Source organism: Hirundo rustica, chromosome 12, assembly GCF_015227805.2.
Source record: "Hirundo rustica isolate bHirRus1 chromosome 12, bHirRus1.pri.v3, whole genome shotgun sequence".
Classification (NCBI taxonomy): Eukaryota; Metazoa; Chordata; class Aves; order Passeriformes; family Hirundinidae; genus Hirundo; species Hirundo rustica.
The window spans coordinates 9,042,245-9,052,415 of record NC_053461.1 but is presented as its reverse complement, the minus strand read 5'-3'; positions in this window follow the sequence as shown (position 1 = coordinate 9,052,415).

The window sequence follows — 10,171 nt, the reverse complement described above, 5'->3', positions numbered from 1 at the left end:
ACCTATCTACTTCAGCTAATTCAGCAACTTATTATCTTAACTTTCCTAAAAAATCCTTAGTTCCTCAAAATTAACGTCTCAGTATAACCCTCCTAATTTTTAATTTTTATGGGATTTATGGGTTTTCCCCCATTGTTGCTTTAATCTTTCGATATTCAATTTCATTTACAAATGTAAACTGTAAATTTGTAAAGGCAAGTATCTTCTTTTCGGTTCATCAAGCAATAGAATCCTTCCCATTGTTTCTCTTATCTCTCAGTGCTAGTTTTATCTACCAGCAGACCGAGGGCTTGTTTGTAAAGACAAATCTTGTCATTCCTCTCAGCGTCTTCAGGGCTGAGCGAGGCAGAAGTTGGTCTTTTCTGATAAGCAAGTAATAAATTCTTTTTCTCTGAAAGATTTATGTTTTCCTGTGGCTGGTATATAAAAGCTACATTTTAACTTCAAAACTACATTTACCATACTATCAAAATTTTAATACAACATTACTAATCAACACATCATAATATATATAGTAAATATCTTGCATAGAGCCATATAATATTCACTTTTCACAGCCCTGCTGGCATTTCCCATGTCTTTTTCTACCTGAAAAAGAGCAAAAAATCAACTATAACAAATACTACAGGATGTTCAGGGCTTTCAGATGCTCCTCAGCCTCCTCTCCTGCCACAGCACAAAGCAGCTGTTTCTCCATGTTTTTATCAGTGTCCGGTTCCTGTCAGGGCTTCCAGGGACCAGAAGTGTCAATCCTGGTGGAAGTGTTGGGCACAGGATGGCTCAGTGGAGCTGTTGGCATGGATGGCACTGGGTTTTAGCACGGAGCACTGCAAAAAGGATGGATTTTGGTGCTTTTGATTATGGTGTTGAATTAATGAGCCTCAAATTGGAACAGTTCATCTTGCTGGCCTGGGACACATCATTGCTCTGGAAGGCGAGGTTTAACACAAATAGAGTTTAAGATGAACCCAAATTTTCTGCTAAAAAACCCACAGATGATTGACAGCTAGGTTGTACTAGAGTTGAAGTGCTGCAGGTAGCCAAGGCATGGTAACCAGCCCTGCGCTGACTTAAGGCAGCTGAGGAAAGGAAAATGTTAGTCATTAAACACATGACTGGGGAAGGGGTGATTGACACTTTATTCCCAAACATCTAAGGCAGATGAAAGCAAGGAACAGATATTTTCTGCTGTGACTGCTGGAGCAGGGCTTTTGCCTGTGAGCCCTGTGGGACAAGAGACCTTTCATGTTTGTATAATGTGATCCAGAACTCTATTTATAAAGATCCTAATACAAGTCACAGAGATAACTCTTTGATTTGGCCTGAGATTGCCAAGTATCAGAAGAGGATTTCCTAAATTTTGTGTTTGGATACAGAATCAAATAGCCCCTTGGCAAAGACTAAATAGAATGGGATGTCTCCTGGTTCAAAACAGCGTGATTTCTCAGCTAGCCTTCCTTTTCTTCCCTTACCACCCCACCACCCCCCAAATTCTTGTCATGGAAATTTTCTTGGCATATTACTTCAATTTCCCTCTGATTTATGTAAGCGCTAGCCCTGTGAATTTGGCAACTCTCCCTGTAAGCGTATCCTAGTGCCGTGTCTCTGCTGGAGCTCCGGTTCCGTTTTTGCCTCAGTTAGCTTGAGAGAGAAACCACAGCCAAAAGGATTTTTTTCCCTTAGGGTCTTAAAGATCCTAGAGGCTGCAAACCTTTTCCTTTAGAGAGAGCAGGTATCTGCTGATGGCAAAAGGAAAGAGTCTGCCCTTGGTCTGGGGGGAAATCACGGCTTCATTCTGGGGTCCTGCCCCCGCAGGGTCGGGAGCTCAGTCTTTGAAACTTGCTATTGATTAGTTTCTAATGTCAATAGAGATGATTGCTGGGGCTGTTTTAGTTTTGCTAAATCATTTGTTGCAGTGGTTATCATATTCATTAATATTTCTGAATTGATTCCATTTTGGACCCTTTTTGGACTAGCATTCTAGTTAGATCTCTTCACATTCTACCTTTGCGCTTGCCTTTGTAACCATGTGGTCTAGCCTTCAAAAGATGCTTTTAGGAATGGAGAGCAGGCTGTCTGGACTTCTGAAATATTAATTTGCATTAGCAATTCGACACGCTTAAGGGACCACTGTGGATTAAACAGCAGTTGTTGTTGGCTTGAGTTTCTAATTAGGTATGGGCCAGTTATATGAATTTTAGGCTCAAGTTTAAGTGGATTAACTTGGGTTTGAACTTGAGTACTGGTGTATGTTGTAACAGGCCTGGTTTCTGCATTTATTCTAAAGTTGAATGAAAACCTAATAGCATCACGGGTCCAAAGACAAACCACTTCTACAGTCTGTTTCAAAGTAAAATTATACCAACAGTCTAAGTCATTTAAATGATTAAAAATCCCCTGGTGTTCATCTGTAGGAGACGCTGAGACACTGATTTCAACTGCTTTCTTATGGATAGTCCCATTAATTATCCAGCATACTGATTATGTACCCTAAAGTCCCTTGGAGTGACCATGACCTTTGTTTTTGCCATTTTTGTTCTTCTGGTTTTCATGCATAACCACTGTTGATAGGTTTAAACCTATTAAATCAGATCTTTTCCCATGGATCCAGTGTATTGGATAAAGGCTTGGGAACATGGTCACTCAGTATTGTTCAAGCTAGAGGTACCTTGTAATTCTTGAAACATGATTACAAGCAGAACAATTTTCTGAATAAATTTTCTGTGGGCTGAGTTAATAGGTGTCCCTAGCCACAACACATTTATTTTGTTTGGGTAAGCTTTAGTTTTACTTCATTATCACTTGGTGATAGTCACCTTCCAAGAGTCTTTTGGAACTTTTTTCTTAACTCGGCTGTGGTGGATCCAAGCACTTTGTTCCTTGATCTTAATCACAGTGAAGGTAGTAAGGAGCACCCTTCCTAACTGTGGTTCTAAGGTTTTCTTTGCAAGAGACTTAACATATGCATAGTCTCTAGGTTGTATGTCATGTACCGGTGCATCAAGCCCTGTACCTTGAGTTCCAGCTACATGCTTTTTAATTGCTCTGAGTTGTTTACTCAAGGCTACCATATAAGTGGTCAATGTTTCTTCCTTACCTTGAGTAGACAACTGCACTCTATATGGTCTACTATACAGCTTTTCAAAGGGAGCTAATTTTTACTTAGCTCTAGGTTTGGTTTGAATTCTTAGTACTGCTAGCGGGAGGGAGTGGGGCTAGGGTAAGTTAACTTCTTGACCCAATCTCACAATTTGTTGCTTAATTACATGGTTAATCTTCTGCACTTGGCCACTTGACTGAGGGTGTTGTGGATTGTGGAGTTCTCGATCTTTGCCTAGGTGACGACTGATTTGTTGCACTACTTTTGAAATGAAGTGTGGTCCTGTGAGGATATGGTGGCTGGAACTCTAAAGCGTGGTATTATTTCTTATAACAATACCTTAGTTACTTCCTGGGCTTTTGCAGTCCTTGTGGGGAAGGCTTCTGGCCATCCTGAAAAGGTATTTGTTAATACTAATAAATACTTGTACCCCCCTTTCCTTGACAATTCAGTAAAATTAATTTGCTATTGTTCCCCAGGCCCCTGACGTCTTCTAATTTGGCTCAGTTTTGGTTTAGGTATATTTTTGGGATTGGTCTGGAGGCAAAGATCACATTGTCGAGTTACTTGAGTGACAGTGGAATATAAATTCCTGGCCACTATTCTCTCAATTAGGTAGTTACGTAGGGCATCTACTCCTCAATGTGTCTTTCAATGTTCCTCCCTTACCAATGACCATAATAAAAGATGGGATGACTATTCTGTTGTCTTCTGTAATTGCCCACCCCTCTTGGTTATATGTTCCCTTTTGATTCTAAATCAACTTCTTATACTTTTTGTCATATACTGGTTTACCTTCAAGGGGAATTTGTCCGTCTAGAACCAGAGCCCCTTCTGTTGTTATCTCACCCTTTGCTGCTTTTTTTTTTTTTTTTTGCTTTCCTATCTGCCAGTTCATTGCCTTCTTCCAATTCTGAGCTCACCTTTTTATGGGCTTTGATATGCATGATTGCCACTTTCTCGGGTAATTGGACTGCTTCTAATAGCGGCAGTATATCCGCTGCACGTTTGATGTTTTTCCCTTGTGAGTTCAGCAGTCCCCTTTCTTTCCAAATGGCTCCACGTGCATGCACTACTCTGAAAGCATTCTTTGAGTCTGTATAAATGTTTATTTTTTTCGCTTTTGCTATTTTGAGAGGACAGGTTAATGTGATTATTTCAGCTTTCTGTGCAGAGGTGTTTGCTGGTAAGGGTCCGGATTTGATCACCTTTCTGCAGGTAGTGACTGCATATCCAGCGTATGCAGAAGAAAATGGGACATGACACAATGATCAATATGATTATAGTGAGCCATTTATTGTAACATGTCATAAGACAGTCTCTTTTATACATTTTTTTGCCTTAATCACGCATTTCATGCTGCTTTACAATTGGTTGCACCCTAAAAGCACGCGTTAACACTTAAATCCCTGTTGGTTGATTATTCTTACATACACAGCAGATTACACCGTCCTTTTTTCTGGCTCTCATCCAGTTCTCACATCCCGGAGTTGTTTACTCTTTTGTTCTTCTTTGTATGTGATTTCTGCATCTTGTTTTGCTTTCTGCATCCTTGAAATGGTTACAGGCCTATTCTTTCTCATAAACTAGATTGCTCACGTGTCCCCATTTTTGGAGGAACTCATCCTCCACAGGGGGGCCTGACAAATTGCCTCTTTGTGGCTCTGTCCTGGAGTCCATTGTCCAGCGCTAATCTAATAACTTAGGTAGATCACCTTCTGTTTTATGACTTGGGCCTTCTTCTGTGGCACCCGGTACCCCTGGAGTCCTAGAAATTTCAGGAGACTTAACATCCAGGCTGCACATGCTTCCTTTTTACTGGTGGCTATTAGGTCATCTTCTGGTTCGGTTTCTCAGGACTTCAGATCCTTTGGAAGCTGTTCTCCAAATAAGGTCCATGTGAGCTGAGTTTTGTGCCCACGTTTCAGGCTTTTCTATTTGTGGTGGTGCAAGAATTGTTTTACTAAGTTATTAAGTTCTTTTTGTATGTTTTATAAATTTTTGGTAAAGGTTTATTCCACTGTGCTGCCCCCCCCCACCCCCGTTCTGTAATGGTTTTCCCCCTATGAGTTGGTTATATAACCAGATGTTTTATGTCAATCATCCTCCCCTGCACCTGTCCCTGTCAATCCCCCCTCTCTCGTCTTGGTCGCCCTGTCTGTCACTTCGGGACCCTTCCCTGGTTTCTGGAAAGATCCAGGAGAGGCGTCGAGTGATAGGCTGGTGCCCGGGGAATCCCCGCCTCCCCTCTTGTGATTCATTCTTTGTTCAGAAGTTGACACCCCCTGTTGCACCCCCGTGTTCCCTGATTGGCTGACCTGTTGTTGCCACCCCTGGATCCTCCCCCATTTATAAGTGGCTGCAAGGCTTTGATCTAGGCTCTCTCTGGGTAGCAGTTGTCTGAGACGGAGCTCGTTGCTGGACTCCCCTTAATAAATTACCTTTTACCCTGCTCAAAGAGAGTCGACCCTTTTTCCGTCGCCGCAGTTGTGACGCCATCAGGTCCACTCGCCAGTGTGGGGAACCAAAAACCCACCGGGAGGAGGTTACTCGGCTCTGCCTGTAACCCCCACATTGCTGCAGTGCAGAACTGTGGTCAACGCCTGCTGGGCGTGAGGGACACTGCGACAGAGTGTCGGTGTCCACCGCGTGGCCCCCCCGGATGAAGTGGACCGCGAGGCATGGACTGGCGCTTCGAAGAGCCCCGAAGCAGTCCTTGGAAGTCGTCCTACCTCTGGTAAGAGCGGTACTTGCTCCCAGGGGAAGAAGAAGGCAGCTCTGGAGCACCCCCAGAGTCTTCTTTGGGCAACAGACTGACAACTCCAGGCTTTCTAGGTTCCCCAGAGGGGGTGAGTGTTGCCGGCAAGCGGTACTTGCTTGAAAATATACTTCCCTCTAGCCACCCCCCGGCTCTCGCTAGCTCAGTTATTCAGGGGTTTTAGGGAAATATATTTCAGAGAGACAGAATAGAGATTTCAAAAGAGTGGCTCTCACCGCCAGCTTCCATCCAGGCTTTATTCTCGATGTGATGTTCCAGGAGGCCGAGGAGAGAGAGAGAGAACCTGGAAGAAACAGGGGTATATCTAGTTTTTGGCCAAGGAAAGATATTGGCCCTGAGCCAATAGGGTCAGGAGTAGGTATGATAGGGAAAAAGGGTTGAACTACATAGCACAGGTTTCAGGGGGACTCTGAGGGGAAAAACCATTCCTCAGAGGAACACAACATCTCCCCCTTTTTTGTTTAAGATCATTAGAAGAAGAACATTAGGTTACACGGAATGTGGGTTTTCCCACCAATTACAATTGGTGGGGGAGCCAACCTGCTTTAGGTTTGCCAACTCTATGTGGTTGACTTCTGAGGTAGAAGGTATGAGACTATTGATAGCCTTGAAAATCAAACAGCGTAGTATCCCGAACGCTATTGTTACAAGGAAAAGAATAACAAGAAATAACAAAATTGTTTTAACTATAGAAGTCCACCACCCTGTAAGTCCCCAGCCTTTGCACAGTTCTTTGATCCAGTCCTCAGATTCTTGCTTCACTTGTCCGATCAAGCTGTTCATGCTTCGAATGGCAGCATGGATGTTTGGAGCCTTCGAGGTCAGGTTTAGGCAACACAGTCCTTCAAATTCCTGGCATTCATGTCCATGAAGTAACAAGAGATAATCTATAGCAGCACGGTTCTGGAGAGTGGCCTGTCTGGTAATTTCCTCATCTTCTAGGAGAGAGCTGATGGCGGTGGACGTTAAATTTGCCTGTTTGACTACCCAGCACTCCAGATGGCCCAATTCACCTAGAGCTTTAGCTGCTGCGACCCACGGAAGGAACAGGGACACAGCGACTCTTTTTGACTTGGCCCAATGAAAAAATTTCTGAATTACAATTTGGATCCAATTGGTCAGCACTTCTCTTTTGAATTTTGTTTGCCAATTTGTTTTTATGAGTCCATTCACCAATCAAAGTTTGGTTGGGTGTCAATACGGACAACCGCCCTATGGTACATGGCCCTCCTAAAAGCCGAGACAGAATTCCTGCCCATAATGGAATTCCTACGAGACAGGTGGACATAGGATTCTCTGTTGATGCAGTGGACAAACATATGTTTTCCTGCGGAAGTGTCTGTGCCAGGGTCACCCAGACATTTTGACATGGCTGAGGGATGATCCATGCAGTTGCCAGACTGTTCAGCAACAACAAGATGACAACTTGTATGGGGTTCATCACAGGGTTGAGTGTGAGGTAGGCTTTCTCTAAAAAGAAAAACAAACATTTTTAAAACATGTTATGTGGTGGTGCAGAACTGTTTTATTAGATTTTTGTAAGAAGTTTATGTTATAGTTCGTTTCACTGTATCCCCAATTCTGTATCCTTTTTGTGTTGTCTGTATAATAAGGTGTTTTGTGTCAATCATCCCATACCTCACATGACATGTAACATCCCCTCTGCCCCAACCCCCTTCTCTGGGGCAGATTGTCTGTCACTCCCGGAGTCCCTCCCGGATTGTGAAATCTCCGGCAGAGGGCTTCAGGTGATAGGTAGCCTGGGGGAAATTCCTTTAGCTCTGGATTTTAGTGGTCTGAAGCTTGGGGGTGGGCACACCTTGTTACCCCCTGAAACCCCTGATATGTTGTCTTTTTGTATCCTCCCTGGGACCCTCCCCCGCTTATAGGGGGTAGGAGGGAGGAGCAAGCTCTCTCAGCCACTGGGTTCTCAGCTGCTCGCCTCGGAGCTTGGAGATCTCTGCTAATAAACATCCTTTAACCTGCTAAGCTGAGAGCCAGCCTTTTCTCTTCTGCTGCTGTTGACTGTCACCTTTGGGTCCAGCTGCCAAGCTGAGAAGCCAAAACGAACTGGAAACTTTGTGTCTGTGTTGACCCGAGCTAGCTGGGGGTCAGCTCCCACCTGGAGCGGGGACACAACCGGACGCAATGTTAAAAGTTTCTGTTTCTGCCGGAAGGAGTCCACATCTAGGAAGATTCTTTTTCTTCCATCTGGCGGCGTCTTCTTTTGGATGCAACGGCTACTTGCCTCTTATCCCCTTCTGCTGGAGCTGGATTTTTAGGGACAAAAAGTTTCACCCACTTCTGGGGAATCCACCGAGGGCCTGAGGGAGTGGCCACGCACGCATAGCCACGACCCCAGGTCACGAGCTCATAGGGACCTTTGGTTTCCCAAGTTTCTGGATCCCTAATCATGACTGGTGGACGCTGAGACAATTTGAACTGATTGCCACTGTTAAAATGGCGTACCACTGGTGGACTCATGTTTTCAAATGAACAATTCAGAAAATTAATGGTAAACATGGCTTTGCAGAGTTTCTCATGTGGAGACATCCACACAGTCGTACTACTTTGTACGGACGGACCTGTTTGAGCGTCTGATGTGCTCTCTCAACCACAGCTTGACCTGTGGGGGAGTGAGGGATGCCAGTTTTATGTTCCACTCCCCACTGCTGGAGAAACTCCAGGAACCCCTTGGACGTGTACGCTGGGCCGTTATCAGTTTTGATTTCTTTTGGAATCCCCAACACTGAAAAAGCTTGCACTAGGTGTTTCTTGGCATGTTCAGTCTTTTCCCCTGCATGGGCAGAGGCATACACTGCACCTGAATGTGTGTCAATGCTTACATGAACATATTTGAGGTGTCCAAAACTAGGAATGTGTGTGATGTCTGTCTGCCATACCTCACAACTGCCAAGGCCCCGGGGGTTAACTCCCATACCCATCGATGGCATCGCTTGGACCTGGCAGTTGGGACAGGTGGCCACAATGGCTCGAGCCTGGCTCCGTGTTAGCTGGAACTGACGGATCAGGCCTGGCACATTCTGATGGTATTGTTGGTGACTCAGCTTTGCCTGTTGGAAGATATCAGGGAGACGTGCATTTTCAACAGGTGCAGCAAGGGAATCTGCCTGACGATTCCCCTCTGCAATTTCACCTGGCAAATCCGTGTGTGATCTTACATGCATCACATAGAACGGATGTTCTCGATGAGAAATTAAATAAATTAGCTTTGAAAGCAATCTGAAGAGATGCTCATTGTCAATTTCTTTGAGCACAGCCTGCTCCGCTCTGGACACTACCCCTGCCATGTAAGCAGAGTCTGTTACCAAATTAATTGGTTCCGAGAACTTCTCAAAGGCTCTTACCACTGCAGCTAGTTCAGCCACTTGGGGGGATCCCTCCACAAACTCCACATCAGCTTCCCAATGCTGAGTCTGAGGATTTCTCCAAGTCATCACCGACTTGTGGGAAGCCCCGGATGCGTCCGTGAACACTGTGAGAGCCTTGAGTGGTCTCCGACTCCTCTTCTCACGAGGAATGAGGTGGAATTCCTCATTGAGCAACTTGTGAGACGGGGCATGGACTGATATTTGTCCCCTGTAGCTGTCCAGAGATAATTGGAGACTGGCATTGCTCTGGAGCAAATGCTCAAACATCTCTTTGGTCAATCTCTTGGGAGAGTTCCTTCCCTCCTTAGAAAGTTTGACTGGAAGGTGAATACATGTAAAGTCACAACCAGCCAGCTCACACAATCTCACCCTTGCCTTCCGAATCAGTTGAGCTATCAATTCTTGTGGCTCAGTGATGGTCTTGGATCTTTGGTGAGAGAGGAAGACCCACTCTCTGATCAAGAGTGAATCTCTCTGCCCTTCGATCCATTGAAAAATCAAACCATGCAAATGTGGCAGTTTTCCTAGAACAATGAATTGGAAAGGTATGTTTGGCTCACATCGATGAGCCTGCCTCTCTGATAAGGCCTTCTGTACCTTTTCGATTGCTGTCTTTGCCTCTGGGGTCAGTACCCTGGGAGAAACCAGCTCCCTCTCCCCCTTCAATAAATTGAAGAGACGGTCTAAATCTTCATTTGTGAGGCCTAGCCAAGGTCTTACCCAATTCAAAGACCCACACAAGGAGTGGAGATCTCCTAAGGTTTTGGGATTACACTCAATTTCCAATTTCTGTGGAACAATGGTCCTTGCAGCTATTTGTAGACCCAGGTACTTCCAAGGTGGCATCCTTTGAACTTTATCTTCCTGCAATTGAAATCCAGCAGAGGTTAAAACCTTAAC